The sequence below is a fragment of the Triturus cristatus genome, chromosome 1_1, assembly GCF_964204655.1.
Source record: "Triturus cristatus chromosome 1_1, aTriCri1.1, whole genome shotgun sequence".
NCBI classification, from domain to species: Eukaryota; Metazoa; Chordata; class Amphibia; order Caudata; family Salamandridae; genus Triturus; species Triturus cristatus.
In genome coordinates this window covers 1,178,541,566-1,178,562,334 of record NC_140579.1, presented here as the reverse complement: position 1 = coordinate 1,178,562,334, position 20,769 = coordinate 1,178,541,566, and the positions used below count along the sequence as shown (strand labels likewise).

At 45.7% G+C, this 20,769-nt stretch overlaps 1 protein-coding gene across 8 annotated transcripts in view; it reads right to left on the bottom strand.

The window, feature by feature from the left end:
- Positions 1–20,769, bottom strand: part of LOC146871815 (plasma membrane calcium-transporting ATPase 4-like) — a 1,579,909-nt gene that overhangs the window by 957,469 nt on the left and 601,671 nt on the right. Inside the window, exon 1 of one of the 8 annotated variants that reach the window (XM_085651705.1) lies at positions 758–791. The exons of the other annotated variants lie outside the window; for them this stretch is intronic. The gene's annotated coding sequence lies outside the window, so the exon portion shown is untranslated. Of the gene's footprint in view, positions 1–757; positions 792–20,769 lie in introns of those variants that run through there. 8 annotated transcript variants of the gene reach the window in all.

Sequence of the window (20,769 nt, the reverse complement as noted above, 5' to 3'; positions counted from 1 at the left end):
GCAACTTATATTTTACAACATCAAGCTGTCTTAGAGGATGTAATCATCTAACCACAAACCCTTTGGTAACCCAACCTTCCTCAACAGTGTAAAGGGCTTTGTCAGTGTAATATAAAAACAAAAAATAAAATGAGATTTGGTGGGAGCGATCTTCGGGTTTATTTTGTTCACCTCGCCCGATAACGAGAGGGCATAGATTGTTACTGCAATAGGAAAAGGCATATGGGACCGTGAATGAGCTGCCTAAGGTTTACCTTCCCTTCCTCACCGGTCATCTGGTAAAGGAGTGGGAGATCTGTCTGAAGCTCGCACATTCCTTAATTACCTGGGTGTGGGAGATAGAGCAGCAGATGTATGACTGTGATAACCATACAGGATGGGGGAAGCGCTGTCAGAGGCTCTCCTTCCTCACCAAGCCTGGTCCTCGGAGAGGCAGGAAGTAATAATGTCAGAGAGGGGCGCATGGTATGAATCGAGAAAATGTCTGTAGCATTGGACAATGTTTTGACTGAGCCATAGAAAGACCATCTGAGGCTGTCTGTCTCAGCCTATCCCAGAAGAGGGAAAAGCAAGGCCCAGCACAACACTGGTGCGTGCAGAGACCTGAGGCTGTACATCTGCACTCCCCAGATACAGTGAGCCATGGGGCAGTACAGGACTATGCGCTAGCTGTACAAAACAATACAATGAGAAAAAAGGGTCTGTGGCCCGTCAGTCTCTCCTTTCCGCTGATGTAGAGAATCGAAGAGCAACGTACCTTTGGCATGGCTGTGTGGCAGGACGTGGAAGAACTATAATCTGGGCGTTGTGTGAGCTGCCAGGTAATCAGACTCCTGCTTTCGCATTAAGCACTAATAACACTTTAATACTTTAAGCTGAGATTTACCATTACACGATAAAATCCATTTGAGAAACTGATGCCAAGGGCTCAGAGAGCATGAGCATTATTAAGGCGAGGAGAGGCACGTGACGGGGGCGTCACGCGGCAGTATTGTAGAAAATGGGCTTCTCTCAGTGGTCTAGAGACAGTCCATTTTTTCCGGGAGGGCCGGAAAAGGCACGGCCATCAATTGTTAGGAGATAACCCTCGCCCCACAACCAGCAGCGTGGCACCGGCAATCCTAGTTTTGAACGTTGAGAGCAACAAGGTACCTCTCCTGTATGGTGGGAGAATTGTTATTACTTTGTCTTTCGGTCATCTCTCGCTGCACGTCTTGGCAACCCTCTCTCCTCTTTCAGCCGTGTTCTACACTCCTCGCCGCAGCCGTACCGTGTTTCTGTCCGTTTGTCGAGCAAGACTCTTTTGCGGTTGCCTTTAGTTCCCACCTCACAAGTTTGATACAACTTGATGTGCCTGTTTGAGCCACCATCTTTCTATGAACGGCTCCGTGCCGTCGTTCTCCTCTCAGCAGACTCTGGGTGACGTCATTCCCCGTTTCTTTCAGTTTGTAGTTTTGGGGAGGCTTCTGTGTGCCATAAATCGGCGTACCTCCTGCTTCTTTCCTCCGCATGTGACAGACAGTTTGTCGCTGTGGTCGGTTCGGCGGAAGTCTCTTTCGACAGATTAGGTTTACATTTAACGGGTTCCCGTCCCTCCCGACTCTGCTTATTATAAGTAGTGGCAGGGATTCTCCCACTGTTCACTACGTCTTTCAGTTGTGCTTTCGGCGTCCTCCTCTGTGTGCACAGGTGTCACCTAGGTAGAGTGTCTTTGGCCAGGTGCAGGTGTCACGTTAAAAACAGCAGAAACATTTTGTCACGTGCGCTGGGCGGAACCTTCTGGCTCAAGAAGAGAGGGGGCGGCACCCTGTCTGCCTCAATGGTTTGTCACTACAGTACGCGAAGAGGAAGACGCCTGCAGGGATCTCCCCCGTGGCTTTCTCTGCCTCGTGCACGCTTTAGAACTAAGCACAACAAATAATTCAGGTGGGAACACAGACACGAAACGACTCCGCTGTCACTAGGACCGAAAAGTTGCTTACAGCATGCCTACGCATACCTAACATCTAGCTGAGCCGCCGCAGTATAATTATACACAGTTATGAGTCGAGGGCAGCACCCTCGCTGCATGCGAGAGGAGCGTCATGGCAAGGCAAGGACGCAAGGCTAGAACCACCACTGAAAAACACCGTCCACAAATAACCCATTGTGGAATATCTCTGCAAGGAAATGCCCACCATCCAGGTGAGCAACACCCTTTGGACTCAAAGGGCTTCAGCTCCCCCCCTCCACCGTCGTCTGTGGCGTCCGGGATGAGACAGCTTCCTGGGCACCCACACAGCGGCTCCCGAGCACTTCACAGGTCTTTAAAAGACCATTTGCATGTTAATGAGGCCTCGCTGTTGTGTCACCCCTTCTAAGAGCTCCTGCAGGTCCACTCTGCCTATTGCTTAAAGATTCAGCCCCCCCGAAATTTTGTCTTAGCCCCCCCCCCGAAATGTGGCTCTAGTTGCGCCTCTGCCACCATCCATGTCACCTAACCACACACCAAAGTTGTTCGAGAAAACAACCCCTCCCTCTCCCACAGGGCAGCAGGCGATGTCTGCCCACAGCTCAAAGAGGCCAAGTAAGTAGAGAAGGCTGCGCTACCAAAACGCCCGCAATATAACACGAGAACAATAAATAGGCGTATTTTTAAGCATGAAGAAAAAACATATCACCTTAACTGAAGCCAGGGGGAAAGAGGGTACTTTGAGTTAAAGACTGCTAAACGGCAGCCCTGTGAATTAGATCTCACTCTCCTAGGGAAGGAGAGTGAATTCTTGTTGTGAAAGGGACAGGTCCCTCTCGTGCTCCGAGTTATGAGGCAAAGTGGGACAGCAGGCGGTAAACAGGTGAGCCAGATGGCGACCGGCCCCAAGGGCGAGAGGGCAAAGTGAGCTATGGGGGTTTTGTGTTGCCTAGACTGGCCCACCAAGCTCTGCTCTGGTTAGATAAGAATATGATAAAAGGCCTCTCTTCCTAGTTGTCCTATATCCCTGTTGCAAAGTCATCCTGTGCCCTGGGCACCCCCCAACTTTTTGCTGACTGGAACTGGTGGTAACTGACTCTGACTGACCCTGGGCTCTGCCTAACCAGGCCCAGGGCCAGTGCCAAGCTGAAAGGAACACATTAGATGTATATAATAGGGCAGGGGATTGAAACTACCTAGAGGTTCCCAGTACCCTGGGGTATGGTAGTATAGAGGCCAGCAGCTTTTTCTGCACTAGCATGTGTGCAGTGCTGAAGCCTGAGGTCAGTTTAAAAGCAGCACTGGGTGCCAGGACTGCTTTGAAACAGTAAATTGCTGGCCAAATTCGACTTTGATGCTAGGAATACAGTAAAAGGAGAATCTCCAATATTTCTACAGATTCAGAACCCCTAAAGTCTCCCCTAGTTGCACAGGGGGTGGGGGGGTCCTGTAGAAATTAGGGAAATACTTATAAAATATGTTTTTATAAGCCCTGGTGCTAGAAGACTGGCCCAAGTCATTTCCCCATTGCAAACCCCATGGCCCATAGGTTAACATGGTAGGAAGTTAAAGATGAATAAATATTGATAGGAGAGCACTAGCCGGACCATTCAAAGACTTCCCAGAATGGTAGTAGTAAATCCAACAATATTATATTGTTGAATTTCTCCTAAAGTGTACAAACAAGAAGTTATAAGACTTTCTTGTTTGTAAGTCCAAATTCAGCCTTCCAGTGGTCTGCCCTGATTGGTCAGAGATAAGTGGATTAGCCAGGCTGCTTTGAAGAGGTGATAAAGGGCCACTCTGCTGGGAGGGCAGTGTGCTAGTTTATAAGGTATGCCAGGCCAGGGGTGGAGTCGTAAACTATGCTCTTCAAAGGCAGAGGGGAGGCCTGGCTTTCAGTTTCATTTTGACACTCTTGACCCAGAGTCAGGGCTAGGCTTAAGGAAGGTATGTGCAGATGGTAGGGGGAGAGTCCATGGGAATAAGCCATCCCAGGGGGTGTGTTTAGCCAGCTCTTACCTCCTTGCTGGAAAATCAGCCATTATGGATTTGGAAGAAAGATGCACTCTGGGACAACATAATGCCACACTCTGCCGGATGTGGTCATAACTATGAGGAGTTACCCTGCTTTCATTGGTTAGAAGTGACCTGTGGCTTGACCCAGAGAATTGTGAATAAGTATCTGAGAGGGGCAGAGCCCGCCAGATCTGCTGCTTGAAACTACTGAAGCAAGACGTGCCCTGCTGCAAAAGTTCTGCTGTGCAAAGACTTCTAAGGCCTGACCTCTGAAAACTGCGCCATCTGAAAACTGCAGCCCTGTGGATTACCTTGCTACAAAAGGACTAAGAAGTAGACTCCCTGCAAGCTACAGGTTAACAGAGCTCAACTGGACATCCCCACACAGAATCCCCAGCCTGGAGTGCCAGTGGATTTGAAAGGGTTTTGTTCAAGTGGATTGCGGAATTGAAGTTTCACACTTTCAAGGACCCTCTTGGAGATTCCAGGACCTTGGACTGTGTGTTGGATACTTTGGAACCCGCAAGCAGAACTTCAGGAAGGAGTTCTAACTGGACCTAGCCTGCTGAAGAAGGCTACACAGTGGTGAGATATTCTTCAGAACCTTTTCTAAAGGTATGCCCCTGTCAGAGAAAACGAAATGACTAAAAGGGGCACTGTTGGTTTCTAAGCACTAGAAAGTGACTAATCTTTAAAAATTCATAACTCTGGTTCCCTACAGTGGAATATTTTCGTTTTGGTGTCATTTAAAAGATAAAAATATTACCTATTTTTATAAATTGGTGTTGGATTTTTATTTTGTGTTGTGTCTTAATTATTTACTGAAATGGTGTTTTTGAATGCTTTACATACCTGTCTTTGAAGTTAAGCCTGTCTGCTCGCAGCCACGTTACCAAGGGTTGAGCATAGGACTAATTTTCTAAGACCTATGCTGGGTCCTATTATGTGTTGGTGGCCTTATTGCTAGTGGCAGACCGACATTTGCCCCTACCAATAACCCACCTTCCAACAATCCCTTAGCCCTCTCTTGCATTCTTAATGCCTCTCTGCAGACATTGCTTCCTCCCTTCTGGCCCACTGTTTGCAGCTTTCACGCCCTGCACTCACCCACCCTACAGTTTCTCTCTCTGTAAACAGACCATTCTCCCACTTGCACACCACTGCACCTCCATTCACACCTTCCTTTACGTTGGAATAATCCGTGCGCGCATTCGCCTGCCTACTTCCTGGCTCACGCTTCCTTTCTTTCTATACTCCCCTGTCTTCCATTCCTCCTCCCATACACCTTCACTGTTGTTGATTTTCTTCTTTCCTTCCCCACACCATTCTAAGTTTTCCCTAGCTCCCACCTCTCTACACCCCCTCTTGGCTCCGTTAGCTCCCTGCGCGCACACCTTCCCGCCTCACTCTTGCCTTCCTCACACAGGCATATTTCCAATTTTTTACTGATAAAAACAATAATTCCGCTTGCGAGCTCGGGAAGTTTCCTCTTCTGATTCCAGCGGTGTGTGCGTGGACGGAAAGGTCTGTGGATTTCCTCATCTAACTGGCTAATAACATCTTTTGAAAATAACTAACAGGTTAAGAAAAAAGATGGGATCATTAATTAATATTTTAATTGTTGACTCAGTAATTGCTATGCAGCAGGGGCTGTGGATCCCTGTGATTATCTAATTCCTATATTGCCTCAGCTCTTAGAAACCTGCTGGGAGAAAAGAACCACCCTCCCTCCCCCGGCTGTCTGGTTCCACAGCCCATGGGTTTCGGCATTAGAGCGGGGCCTAGCAGTTGGGAACATGGGCCCCGGTCTTAATTCGGACTCCCCTGAGGTACCTGTAAGCATCCACAGCCCATGGGTTTCGGCATTAGAGCGGGGCCTAGCAGTTGGGAACATGGGCCCCGGTCTTAATTCGGACTCCCCTGCGGTACCTGTAAGCAAGGGAACCGCTGGGAAGAGAGAGGGGGATCCTCCCCTTGCCTTGGGAATGACTGGGAGGGAGAGGACTTGGAGCTTACACTTAAGACAAGGCCTTGGTGAGGGCAACGCTCTTCAAGAACTTAACATTACCAGGTAACCCATGCCCTAGATTAAACTATTTGGCATGCCAGTCAATGCTGTGATCCGGTGATCCCAGTTTCAGCACTTATTTCTGGACAGGCTGAGCCATGGAAACATACTGAATTTGTCCTGGTGTCATGTTCCATTACCAGCACATAATTCGGCACTGCCCACACATTGTCTGCATTCCAAGCAGACTCCTGCAGGCAGCAAGGCTGCTTTCTTATTTATCATTTCAGCCAGGCCCAAACCAAAGGGTCAAAAGGCCTTCTTTTGTTTAAGAATCACCCTGTCTGGGAGCCATCTGAAGCCTAATACCAAGATGCCAATATAATGGAAGGAATCAAATTCACATAGCTTATCGCTTCAAAAGTACTCTAGGGAAACTATGACTTGGAGGTAGGTTTTAACTTAGTTCAACTCCCTATGTAAAAGATGTGCTTGTACTGTAAGAATGCAAGCTTTATCTGTCTCTATGAGTAATTTCCCAAATATTGATTAAAATAGCACCTACATTTTTTTTTAATAACGCTACTGATCCCAATGTAGCATGTTAATGCAGAGGCACAATAAATCATACAAGTGTGAAAATCAAAGTATAGGAAACGTTACATAAGACAATGAGAGTGATAAGCTGCATAAATCAGAATTGTCCATAAACCCACACACAATGCTGGACACATCCTAGATGTCATTTTTGCTAATACTGAACTAGTTACCTTTCAAACTATATCTCCGGTCACATGGTCAAACCACCACCAGCTTGCTTTCCAACATAAAACAACTCTAAGAGACGCACCTAAAACCACCTAACATGCATTCATCTATCGACCATGAAACATATTAAATTTGGAACACTTACAAACACAACTAACATCCAGTAAAGATCTAGGGACAATAGGGACAGTTCAAAAACTATAAGAGTGGCTACGGAAAGCTTTTGATATCCTAAAACACCTAAAAACCACACAACAGAACAAAAGAATAGCAGCACCATGGAGAAATACAGAGATAAAACACACAAAACAACAAATAAGAAAATTGCAACGTACCTGGCTCAAAACAAAAGCCAATCAAGACAAAGTTTGCTTACAGAAAATTGACACATTATGCATGCAGCTATCAAGAAAGCTAAGAAAAATACTATTCAGACAGAATTCAAAATGCTAAATGTGCAAATAAAGAATTCTATAAAATACTCAATGAATTTCGTAAACCAAATTGCCTAGAAGGAGCCATCCTGTTACTCAAGATTTCCCAGACAAACTGGCAAATCATTACACAGCCAAAGCAGACATGTTGTACTCATACTTAAAACAAAAACAAAGCACCAGCACTGACCCGTTTACAAAACAACAATCCAAGAATACTCTAACCCAGCCTCTCTGTTCTTTACAACACATTTCACACAATGAATTTATAGACCTGGTCAAAGTAAGCAGGCCTGCCGGCAGTCCTGCTGACCCATGTCCACCACAAACCTTCAAGACAATTCTTCTAACAATTTCTGCAGACACTCTAGTATGAATAATCATCAACAACTCCTTAACTACTGGAATATTTCCAAACGAACTTGAAAGGTCATACATACACCCATTACTGAAGAAAACAAACTTGGACCCACTGAACCCTGACAACTACAGACTGATTACAAATGGACATTTCCTGGGCAAACTGATAGAAAGAGCAGCGTTCGCCCAGATGTCACAATTAATTGAAAAGAATGATATACTCTCAGACTTCCAAACAGGATTCCGTCCAGGAAGAGGCACAGAATCTATCCTCCTTGCCATCTTGGATGACCTGAACAACACAGTTGACGGCAACAGGGTTGCTTCGCTACTTTTTTTGGACCTCTTGGCTGCCTTTGACAAGGTTGACCATGACACTCTGATATAAAGACTCTACAAAGCCTACATAGAGGGGACTGCTCTAGACTGGATTGCATCCTACCTTCGAAACAGAACTAATGTTATCCATACCCCACCTATCTCACCCAAACCGTACTCCACAAAAGCAGGGGTTCATTGTTGTGTATATAGTTTAATGTATTATGCACCTTTGAGGCTGGAATACATTAAAGACTACTTACATACTACATGTAGTCTCCATGGAGTGATTTCAACATCCCTCAAGGCTCTATCATAGCGCCCATGCTTTTCAACATCTACATGAAGTCATTACCGGCACTGTTCAATCAATTTCACCTCACGTGCTATAACTATGCAAATGACACAAAAATTCTCCATCAACTGGAATGCCCCAAAGACATTGAAAACTCGCCAATTTTCACTTGTCTCTGTGCCGTGGATCAATGGATGACGTGGAGCCATCTCAATTGAATGCTTCCAGAACAGAAATACTCAAGTGTGGCGATTGGAAACATTATGACCCACTCGCCGCCTGGCCTGATGATCTGGGAACACTGCCTAAAGTATTGAAGGAAGTAAGAAACCTCTGAATGACCATGGACTCCAAGCTATCGATGAATGCCCAAGTGGACAAACTAGCAAGATCAAGCTTTGTTACAAAAAAAAAAAGTCTGGAACGAATCTTCCTCCATTTGGGATTTCCACACAAGGTCCAGGCTACCACCTCCCTTGTTCTTTCCAAACTCGATTACGCCAATAGCCTCTACTACGGATCACCTTTAACGACCATGAAAAGACTACAACGGTTTCAGAACTTGGCAGCCAGACTACTCTCGCATATAAAACCGCTAGACCACATCTCCCCTGACTTGAAAGCCCTGCATTGGTTACCGGTTGCAAGAAGATCCACATTCAAGCTGCTTTGTATCGCCCACAAAGCAGTACATGGAACGGGACCGCTCTCCATCAGGATAAAATCATCAAACACATTCAACAAAGGACCGCTCTAGAGTGGCACCTCGCCACAAGATACAAGAAAAAACAATGGGGGGCACATTCTTCTCTGTTCAAGCGGCCAAAGTATGGAACTCTTTACCCCCCAACATAAGATCCACGGATAACCACTTTATCTTCATGAAACTACTCAAGAATTGACTCTTCCCCACGTAAGCACCATATGCAAATAGAAATATACAGTATATCCCTCTGTATATAAGCATTTATTTGTACTATGGATATGTATCTATATATCTGTATTGTTTTGTATAAACGTGTAGAATAATTATGTTTACAAAAAAATAGATATTCATTAGCTCTGTGAAATAAATGTACATATTACCGATAGTTACATGTTTCTATGTTTTAACATGTATAGAAGTGACTGCATAAATAAGTATATCTTATCATAACTAATGATCTACAATTGCTTCACTATTGAATTACAAATATATATATATATATATACACATATAATTAATTTTAAGTACAACACTTGAAAGTCCGAGTTTATTTAATGCATCTTGAATCTACATATACTTACTTCCTTTATGCATCTATATACCTTCCACGTACTTATGGATCTAAATATTTATCACTTTACTTCTAATTCAGAATATCCAATGCACTACGCTATATCTCACCCAATGCCTCTCTCAATATATCCTCTACCTCCACTCTCTCATTCATAACAAACCCCATATGATCCCCAAAATAATCCTTTCTAGACACTTTCCTACTCTACCCCTCCTTGCATCATCTCATACCTCTTTTACTATTCCGATCCCTCAAAACAAGCCTTTCTAAACCCTTTCCTCTGACTCTTCCTTCCTTTTACTCATCCCAAGCCGCCTCCTACTGCTATAACCTACAAAACAAAAACAAACAAAAAAAAAGTCTAAATCCTTCCCTCCCTACCCTTTCAATCCAAATAACAGACTAGCATGTCCACCTCTCAAATTAATTTCATATTTCACTATACTAATTCACCACTAATCCTTTATGGGTTCCAGAGTAGCATGATACTCACCAAAAAGCGCTTCAACATCTCATCAGGAGTAGCAAGCGGTATACAAATGCAAACCTTTTTCCCTCTTCTATCCTTCTCAATCTACATAACTGATTAACATATCCACCACTCAAATTATGTTCATATTTCACTATACTAATTCACTACTAATCCTTTATGGGTTCCGGAGTAGATTGCTACTTGTCGAAAAAGCACTTTGATGCCTCATAAGTGGTAGTAAGCGCTATATCAATGCAATTACAATACAATAGGAGTGAAGGACAAGATAAACGGTTAGGATATAAATCTTAAAGCATTGATTGCAGCTTTTTTTTACCCCCAAAGGAACTGTTTTTTGCAAACTTAGAATAACAGATTGAGAAAAAAAATGATAAGGATTCAAACCCATGAATTAGTGTACATGCAACTCCTTGATGCACGTAAATAGATCACTATATCAGAAGGCTTGAAACAAACGAACTGGAGGTAAGACAATGATCTTAGTGTCAAAAGCAGTAGCCCACTTACCAATCTAAATTAAATACAAATCTGTGATCTGCATGTAATAGGATGAGTTTTTCAACTGACATATTAACCATCTGTACTAAAACTGACTGGACAAAACACAGATCTCTACGTGAACTTTGTTAACCACTGGAGTTATCTTACCACCATTACAATCACACCAAAATTGGTGGGCACACAATGATCTCTGTAGCAGGTGTAATATATTTTAAAATACAGCCTTTGTGATCAAGTTCTTTTTGCAATTTCTTTGCAGCACATTTTTTAAACGCATAAATTGACTGTTAGATTCAGCTTTTTAAGCTTCACACCTTTTGCCTCCACCCCCCTTTCCTCTGTCACACCCTGACCCCAATTTATGGGTTCCCCGAGTAAATTTTTTCCAATTCCAGTACTGATGCCGCTGAAGAAGTTCTGTAGCATATTGCATTACATTAGCATTGATGGGCTGGGAGAAGGAACAGGTAACGAACATCACTCCTCTTTGAGGCCGGAGTTACAATTATTACAGCACCCATTCTTAGTGGCAAGGAAGACGTGGACTCCCATATTTGGAATGGGTGCCTACCAACCTCAGCATCAAACTCTGAGGGGTGGCTGGTTTGTTTTTGGTACTTGGCTAAACTGGTAGAATGGCGCCTTCCCTTTTGGCCGGGGACCTCGGCTAGCATTATTAGAATATGGAGTGCGTCTACTTCCGACTGGTGCCCTTCAGCACCACCAACATGATAACATTTAAATCTTCAATTAGGGGTACAGTGAGAAAGGAGAACCAGTGTGGGCTTAGGCTTTACCTTTAGAATATAAGTTGTTGAAGGTGTTGCCATCCTTTGGGATGTATCGTTGGTCCTTAGTCGAGGGATGGGTTGTGGTGAGCAAGCACCACACTTTCAAACAGAGCTTTATTTTCTCTTCATATACGGGACTCACCATGGTTAGATTTTATTCTTCATATGGGGCTGGTCTGGTTAAGGTGTCAAACTTTGACAAGCTGCAGATTTACCCCCTACAACTTGGCTTAGCTGAGGAGAAACACCTTTATATGCTGTGGTTTTTGCCTTGGTACAGAACCTGGTTGAGGGCAAGCTGGAATGTGGCTGAGGGGTTCTAGGGAACTCCCTTAGAGTAAGTGAAGTGCGTATAGGGGACAATTCTGCCCTTCTGCATTCAATAGTAGCCATACAAGAGTCTTGAAACTAGAGAACATTAACCAGGCATGTTAGGGTTGTAGAGATTAAAATGCAGAGAAGATGCAGTATAAGCAGGCACCTTATCTGGAGGGTAACTTGCACTCCTCCTCCTGTAAATAAATGTTTTATTTTCTGAAGCTACAAATCTCAAGAGATTCACAGTGACACTTTTGCAACGAATATATCCTTCATAGGTCCTGGTCCTCGTTTCCTATTTAGATTCTTGAGCCTCTCTCCTAAGGGCTTGTATTTTAAAGCAATGACTAATTGAAAGCTACCAGTTCAAGGCTCCTCCTTACGAAGCATATTACATCCCTGCACTTGAGGTCCCATGGCTGCCTAATGCACTGTGCAAAACACCAACATGACTTAATACACCTTCAACTGAAAATTGGAATCCCTAGAAAGTTGGATAGGGTATCGCCGGTCAGGCAATCTAGACCTAGGGTCTGATTTAGACTTTGGCTGACAGAGTATGTACTGTCACCATGGCGGAGTACTCCATCTTTCAAATTTACAGATATCTACCTGCCCAGTGGACATCGCTTGCATTTCCAAGAGCCAGGCATGGCGGTTCCTGTAAATGCATTTAAGTTTTATGGACGGCTCCATCAACATGACAGAGCTGGACATCAAACTTTTAACATTTTTAACATTTTCAAAAACAAAATTCAAAAACAGGATTTTTTTTTAGAATAAAAAAAGCAATGGTTCCCACACCATAGGAGTTTTCTCCCATGGTGTGGTTATCATTTTGTAGTTTTCAGTGCCCCTTACCGCTAGGCTTTACCATTTGTCAATCCGCTCTAAACAGGGCAGGCGGTCAAATGGTAAAACCTCCAATGGCCCTCACGTTGTCGGGCTGCCAGAGGTGTATGTTAGAGATGAAGTAGTTCACTCCATTAACATACTGAAGGTCTGTCTGACCCTTAATGAGGCTGGAGGACTTTCAGTTTTGTGGAGAGGGTAGTCATTCACCATTACGACAAGTACCCTTTCCGGCAAATTTCAAATCGGGCACTTGTTCTCCTTAACCCCTTGTGTGCTCATGACGAGCTGGGCTCTCCATGGCTCACAGTCGCCGTGTGCTCATGACGAACCCAGCTCATCATGACACCCACCCACGGGGGAAGCGCTGGCGCTCCCCCCGTGGGTGGTCGATCGGTGGGTTTGTTACGGGGAAGACCTTCCCCTGCCCCCTCCTCCGCGTCATCAATGACGTCAGCGCGCGAGGCGTGCTGACGTCATTGAGGGTTCCATTTGTTTACCGATGCGCAGGAAGCCATTTGCTTCCTGCGCGTCGGTGAACAAAGAGGTATGTATTGGGGCTGGGGAGGGGGGGATTTAAACGAAAGAAGCTTCGGGGGAAAGGAAAGGCTTTTCCTTTCCCTCGATGCCTCTTTGGTGCATTCCTGCTGCACGATCGTGCAATCGTGCAGCAGGAATGCCCACTAGCGCCAGGGATTTTTTTTTATTTGGCCAGTGTTTGTTGGTTGGGGGAGCGGCCCCTTGGGCAAGGGTCGCTCCCCCTTTTGGGGGCATTCTTAATGGCTTTGTCTGCCCCCCTGGGGGTGGGGGGAATGCAGAATTTAATTAAAAAAAAAAAAAAAATCGGCCCACTGGGCCAATGTGCTGGGGAGTGGCCCCTTGGGCAAGGGTCACTCCCCTTTGGGGGCCATTTTAGGAAGCCCACAATGTTTGTTTTTGTTTTGGGGGGCGACCCCTTAGGCAAGGGTCGCTCCCCTTTTGGGGGACTACACTTTTGCTTTGTTTGCCCCCCCTGGGGGGGGGGAGATTTTAATTAAAAAAAAAATGTATTCAGCCCACTGGGCCAATTGAATAAATCTAGTGGGGAGTGGCCCCTTGGGTAAGGGTCACTCCCATTTTTGGGGCTTATATTTTGGCTTTGTCTGCCCCTGGGTGGGCAATTTTAATTTTATTAAAATAAATCGGCCCACTGGGGCAATGTAATAAATGTACTCGGGAGTGGCCCCTTGGGCAAGGGTCACTCCCCTTTGGGGGCCATTTTCGTATGCCCAAGATGTTAGGTTTTGTTTGGGGGAGCGGCCCCTAAGGCAAGGGTCGCTCCCCTTATGGGGGCTATGTTTTAGGCTTTGTCTGCCAGATTTTCTTTATTAAAAAAAAAAATGCCCACTGGACCACCAGGGACTGTTTAGTAGGGAGTGGCCCCTTGGGCAAGGGTCACTCCCCTTTGGGGGCTTATGATTTTGGTTGTCTGAGACCGCTTGTATATTCTTTAGTATTTACTTATATGTTTTCATGGTGTGTGTGCTTTGGAGATCAGCCCTAGGACTTGTCTGCTTCCGCTTGGGGACTTTTCTTTCTGATCAACTGACTAACTTTTTTGATAGAAAAGGACCAGCAGAAGTCAGTAAAATACCAGAATCACTTCAGCATTCTCTAGTTTTCAGTCCATAGAAATTGTCTTCCACGAGCACCCATAGACAATATTTTTAAAAAAAAGTCTTGTATTGTCCTCGGTTTATGCTCCACCGGGCCTTCAACGCATGACATAAACGGATGTGGGTACGTTGCTATTGAACTTACCCATGGGTACTCTGGTGATGGGAGGAGATTTTAACCTGACAATGAACAGCCAAACAGACCGGTCCCCGCCCAGAAGTGGCTCTATACACGACTCGCAATTGCATGACTTTACCAATGCCCTAGGGATGGTGGACATCTGGAGATGGTCTCACCCTCAAGATACACTCTTCACGTTTCAATCAGGTGTGCATGGCAGTCAATCACGACTTGATTACTTGTTTACCCAAGCACACCACATACAGGACTTTTCCAATTCTGCCTGCCTTGCACGAGGGGTGTCTGATCATTCTCTTGTCTTTGTTGTCTTCGGAGCTCACCGTGCTGTGCACCCAGGCCCCATTGTGATTCAGCCATGGGCACTAAAGATCCCACACATCAGGGACAACCTACGAAAAGACACTGGCTATTACTTTAAGGAGAATACAGGGTCGGTGCAGTCAGCAATAACACTCTGGGGTGCATTTGGGGCAGTTAAAAAGGGGAGAGCATTGTCCTTGATGGTTGGCCATAGGGCGGAGTACGACCGGCGCGTAACTGAATTGGAAAAAGAGATCCTGGCGCTTGAACACACCACCTCGCAGAACCCTGATCAGGATATCCAACATACCCTTAGTGTTAAGAGACAGGACTATACACAGCTGCTGCTGGAGGATGCCACCATGCGTACTCTCGCCTCCCGTCATAGAATATATGAACAGGGTGAGCGAACAGGGAAGCTCCTGGTATGGCTGGAACGTAAGGAGCAATCGGCGAGGTGGGTGCGAGCAATCAAGGGGCAGGACAACATTCTGGTCACTGACCCCCAGGGCATTGCTGAGACGTTCGCCAAATACTATGAGCAAATTTACAAAAGGCAACAAGATTCACAAGCAACGTGGGCGGCAGAACTCCTCGCTACTATCGAGGTACCAACAGTCTCCCAACAAGATAGAGAGGCCTTAGATGCTGATCTTTCAGTTGAGGAGCTTGGGAAAGCAATTCAAGATATCCGGGTCGGTAAGGCGATGGGCCCCAATGGGCTTCCGATTGAACTCATTAAACCCATGACAACGCAGCTCGCGCCTCACCTGCTTAACCTATACAATGAAAGCTATCAGAATGGCCTCCTCCCAGCCGATCTCCGCGAGGCCACCATTGTGGTTATCCGTAAACCAGAGGATGAGTGCACATCATATCGACCTATCTATAACGGTAGAGGCCAAAATCTTGGCCAAACTGTTGGCTAACCGTCTACTTCCATATCTCACTGACTTGATCGACCCGGACCAATCGGGGTTTATGCCAGGTCACAATACGGCGCGTAATTTACGTCGTGTGCATGGCGCGCTGGGTCGAGTGACGACTTTAGGGGAGGAAACGATCTTGCTTGCACGCGACGCAATTGACACCGTGGCATGGGATTATCTGTTTGTGGTTTTAACTCGCATTGGCCTTGGACCCAAGCTGATTGGGTGGATCAGATTATTATACAACCGTCCCAGTGCCCACGTCTTGGTGAATAATCATCGGTCGGGCCCCTTCCCTTTATGCCGCGGCACTCGGCAGGGCTGCCCACTGTCGCCGCTCCTCTTTGCCCTGGCACTCGAGCCTTTAGCAGTCTCGATCAGGGGGGACCCAGAGATCCAAGGGTTTAAATGGACGGATGAACACGAAGACCGCATTTCGTTATAAGCGGACGATATTTTAATTAATCTAGCTTCACCAGCCCGCTCACTTCGCCGCGTTCTCCACATTTTTCATATCTTCGGGGCTCACTCCGGTTACCAGATAAACTGGTCCAAATCCCAGATGTACCCCCTTTGGGTTGTCCCGCCGCAGAGTCCTCGGGGATACACCATCCCGGTGGCATCCCAGGGTTTTCGATACCTCGGCATCTTTCTCACAACCAAGAGGCAGAGTTCTATGAACGGAACCTGTTGGGTCCGTTGCAGAGGTTTAAAGCTGATGTCACCCACTGGAGGACGCTACCCCTCACCCTTCTGGGCAGGGCGTCTCTATTCAAAATGCTCGCCCTGCCATGTTTTCTTTATGCCTTGCAAAACACCCCCTTCCTGATCCCCGAATCTTATTTCTCGCAGATCGACGCAGCAGTTAGAAATCTATTATGGGATAATGGGCCACCTCGGATATCCATACATAAGCTCACTAGGGGATGGTACGACGGAGGCGTCGGGTTGCCGGACATGCGCCTATATTACCAGGCGGCTCAATTGGTTGCTATTAACAAATGGGTTTTTGGATCTCATGCCGACCCTAGCTTCCGCACTGATCGATGGTTAATGGGGAAGGGTGGCTACAACAGAGTGCTATATTCTAATCCCAAGAAATTACGTTTGACCGGCCCTACGGCCCGTACAGTAGAGGTGTGGCATTGCGTCCAACGGCGGATGGGATGGCGTGGGCGCCTTACAAAGGCTACCCCCCTGTGGGAGCCTGACATCTTGGGACGCCTCATCGCTTGTGCAGGATTCGATAAATGGGACATGATCGGTATTTCCACGGATGGAGATATGTGGGTCAAGGGCAAGAGGGCCTCGTTTGCAGAACTCCAACTCAAATATCAGCTAGTACCATCTGAGCACTTCCGATATCTTCAGATTAGAAATGCTATAGACTGCGCCCTACCGGCAGGCGCCCCACTCCCAGACTCCTCCCCTCTGGAGGACAGGTTGTTGCTGGACCCAATGGACAGCAAGGCCGTCTCTCTCACATATAAGAAACTCATCAACAACCAGCCCGATCCAACGCTTAAACTGCATACTAATTGGGAGACAAACCTAGGTGATATTACTGATGAGGACTGGCTTGAAGCACTGTCTTCCCCCCGTGAAATTGCTATCCCGATGCGACTCCGGCTGGTCCAGCTTAAGATCCTACACATTGTATATTTCTACGCTAAACTGCTTTTTAAATTGGGCAGGAGACTAGACACGAACTGTCTCCGACACTGCAACCTAGTAGTCACATTCATACATATATTAGGGGAATGCCCTCACATACAAAACTACTGGATAGAGGGCACACGACAATTGGCTAGATCTTGTGGAAAACCCATACATCCATCTCCCCGCCTATGCCTCCTCAACATTTGGGAGGCCACAGACCTCATTCAAACCAAACAATCGTGGGCCATGATGGGTTGGATCGTAGCGAAAAGAAATATTGCCCAGAAGTGGGGGGGTGGATACTTTACCACAATTGCGGGAATGGGCCAGGGACATGGACCATGCTATGGTGGTAGAGAAAACTGTATATAAGGGTAGAGGCTGCCCTCGAAAATGGGATCAAAAGTGGGGGCGGTGGAATAAATACAGGGGGGATATCTGTATCTCTCCCACAGTGGAACTTATACGGGAGAGAAATGCACTATTGGAAAGGGCAGACACAGACGAGGTGACATAATTCCACGCGTCATCGCCCGATTAGCAGATGTGACGATTCCTAGTACTGTGAAAATAAATATGGTTTTCTGTACTGACCTGCCTACTGCATGGGGACATAGTTGATGCTTTATGTTGATAATGCACCTTTTGCCAATACGTGAATGCCTGTATCTACAGCTGTCCTACTGATGTACTGTCTTTACTGCTGCTGAAGTTGTCTTTAATAAAAATTGTTATTTAAAAAAAATATATATATTGTCAGTGATATGACCACTGAAGACCCAGATTTTATATTAAAAACAGAGCATTAGACTATACCATTTCCCGCTGAAAGGCACTATTTCTCCCCGTGTGTTCCAATACTTGGCGTGTCACGCAGTGTCACTTTACCTCAACGTCAAAGAATAGCAAATGTTTCAGGGCGCAGGCTAATGTGCTGCATAGCTAAGTACATATAAGGTCCCAAAGCGAGACCGATTGGGCAAGGCTCACTCTCTTTTGGGGTCAATCTTTGTGGCTGTCCCGCAGGTGGCCAAGATGGCCATTTTTTTTTTTTATTGGGCCCACTAGACCACCAGGGATTTTTTTGTTTGGCGCGGCCCCTTGGGCAAGGGTTGCTCCCATTTTGTGAGCATTAATTTGTCCGTTTCTGCCACCCTGAGGGGCAGATCGGCTGATTTGTTTATTCGTAGGGCCACTAGGCCACCCGGGTTTTAAGGTCTCGCTGAGGCCAGCGCATGCGCTGGCTCGGAGAGACATTTTGTAGTTGGGATTTTTAAAGTGCTGCCTGTGGCCTAAAGCCGCTCCCGTCCAAGCGATCGCGATCACTTTCGCTTTGATCGCGATCGCTATTACTTTTGTTTTCACGGCCGCACGGTTGTTCCTTCTTAACAGCTTAGCTTGCACTTTTGCTCCGTTTCCAACTTTCCCGCTATAGCACTTCTGCAATAAACTGGACTGAATCTGCCCGAAATTAGATCATCCCCCACATAACATGATTGCGTGCTCTCACGGCGGCCCCCCACCTGGCAATGGATGCGACTGGTCTCACCAAGACGCCGCTGGTATTCCGAAACAAACCAATTGTCCGACTGAAAAACTAAGTGAAAGAGGTACAATAATGAGTCACATCCATGCTTCCGTTTGACAAGCGAATTCCTGCTGCCTCTTGCGACACTGCAAGAAGAACAAGAACCATACCGATTTGCATTTACCAATATAACCGCTCCCCATATATCACACGCATAATGGAGTTTGCCAAGTACCAACTTGCACTTATCCCCGCGTCCCACCTACATAGGGGCTTGAACCCGGGACCCCACGGCCGCAGTCGACCGCTCCATTACTGGAGCCACATTTTGAGCCACACGCTCTACTCCCAAGAGCGGGCCATCCTTCCCGCGAGTCCTCTGCCCCCACTTGCCGCTATAACCACCGCAGCTGTGAAGTGCCATGCATATTACCAATTAACTTTCACCAGATAAGAGTAATTATCGGTTTACTTCCACTAAGCCCTTGGGAGTAAAGGGAATAAACGCATACAGGTCCAATAGCGACCACTAGCAGCTTTTTGAATTAACGCTGGAAAGATTATAAGCAATGATCGGCAAAGACATTCCAATCAGCCACCCAGATACTCATAAATGCATTTATTCTGTCAGTCACTCAAGAAATCGGTCATATGTTCCTTCTTCCAGTTGGACGGAGGTCCTTCTCGCCTACATTTTTATATGTCCTACCTTTTTGTTCCGTGGCGAGATTCCGTTTCTCACTATGGGTTACAAACGTGCTTAGAGACATTGCCACACCTTATTAAGTTAAATGTTAATTCTTGAGGTATTTAAATAGCACAGACTTTGTCCCTGGGGGAAGACAGCACTTTACTGAGGAAGAGGAAAAACAACCCTCCATTCTTTTCAGCTAGCTGAGAGGTCAATTACAGCAGCAGTTGGCGAGGAATGAAATGAATGCGTAATGGCTCTTATCAACTTTAATCTTTCAAGAACATTAGTCCACTAACCCCAAATGCTTGACTCTAGAGGGCACAAAGAACCCTGCAGGCTCTAAGGGTATCGTACCTCAAAAGCACATCCTTAAGAAAGCGCGCAACGTCGCAGCACAAATCCTGGGCCGAAGACTATGCTCTGTAACTGGATCCCCACCCCAATCTACTCCGCTTCCCACCTTAACCCCCATCCATCATCGCGGCTTCGTCACCTTCCTCACACACAACCTTTAAAATTATATGAAAGCTGTTGCGCAAGCAAAATGGCCCATAAGCGGGAAACGAACCCGTAAACTTGGGATATGAGCATTGTTTGGTTACTTAACTGAGCTAGCAACCACCATTTACTTAACGCTATGCCAGGCCTCCTTGAAACCCACCATGCCACACTCCTCTCATTCACAACGCTCCTGCGACTTCCCTGGGGTCCAAGAAGACAAAGAGGACAAGACCCCTGGAACGCCACCTTCTTAACTTGCATTCACAGAAGCCCTGGCGTGAATTGGGATCATGGTTATTTATGATTTTATTTTTTTTACACGCCATGGCATTTATATATCATTTTCTTTCGTCTCAATCACATTTAAGTATTCCGTGTCTCTTGGGGTGCTACTGTGTGCTTAGCTTCCTACTTTAGGTTTTTAAGAAATCGCAGTATTTGTGTTGACAGAGTTCTTCAGGAGAGTCCACTCAATAACAGATCAGCGCATATGTTTATGTTAAACACGAAGTCAGTGTTGAATATAATCCCAAAATAATTTTCAGTCGCCATAATTCTGAAATGTGATTATGAACCAGGCAAATAATATTTTGCAATGGTGTGATTAAAATATTAAAGGATATTGCACCAGAATAAATATGTTTAAAATACATGCATACATATACGACGTAACTACCTTTTTTTTTTTACAGAATCACTTACTTTATATTACAAAATGTCAGCAAAATAAAAATAACAATAAAAAGTTACCTAACAAACTTTTGTCAGTTATTCATCAACAAACAATTTCAAAATTTACTTTGGGATTTTTAGCCTTCAGGCTACTTTTGCAATACAACGGATTCTAGCCAACTTCCACATTTAACTAACAATACCTACTGCCACATATTTCCTTCTGTGGCCCTCATTACTAATAGTGCTATTTCACGTTCACCAATAACTACAGTTCAAAATAACCATCACACACTTCCAT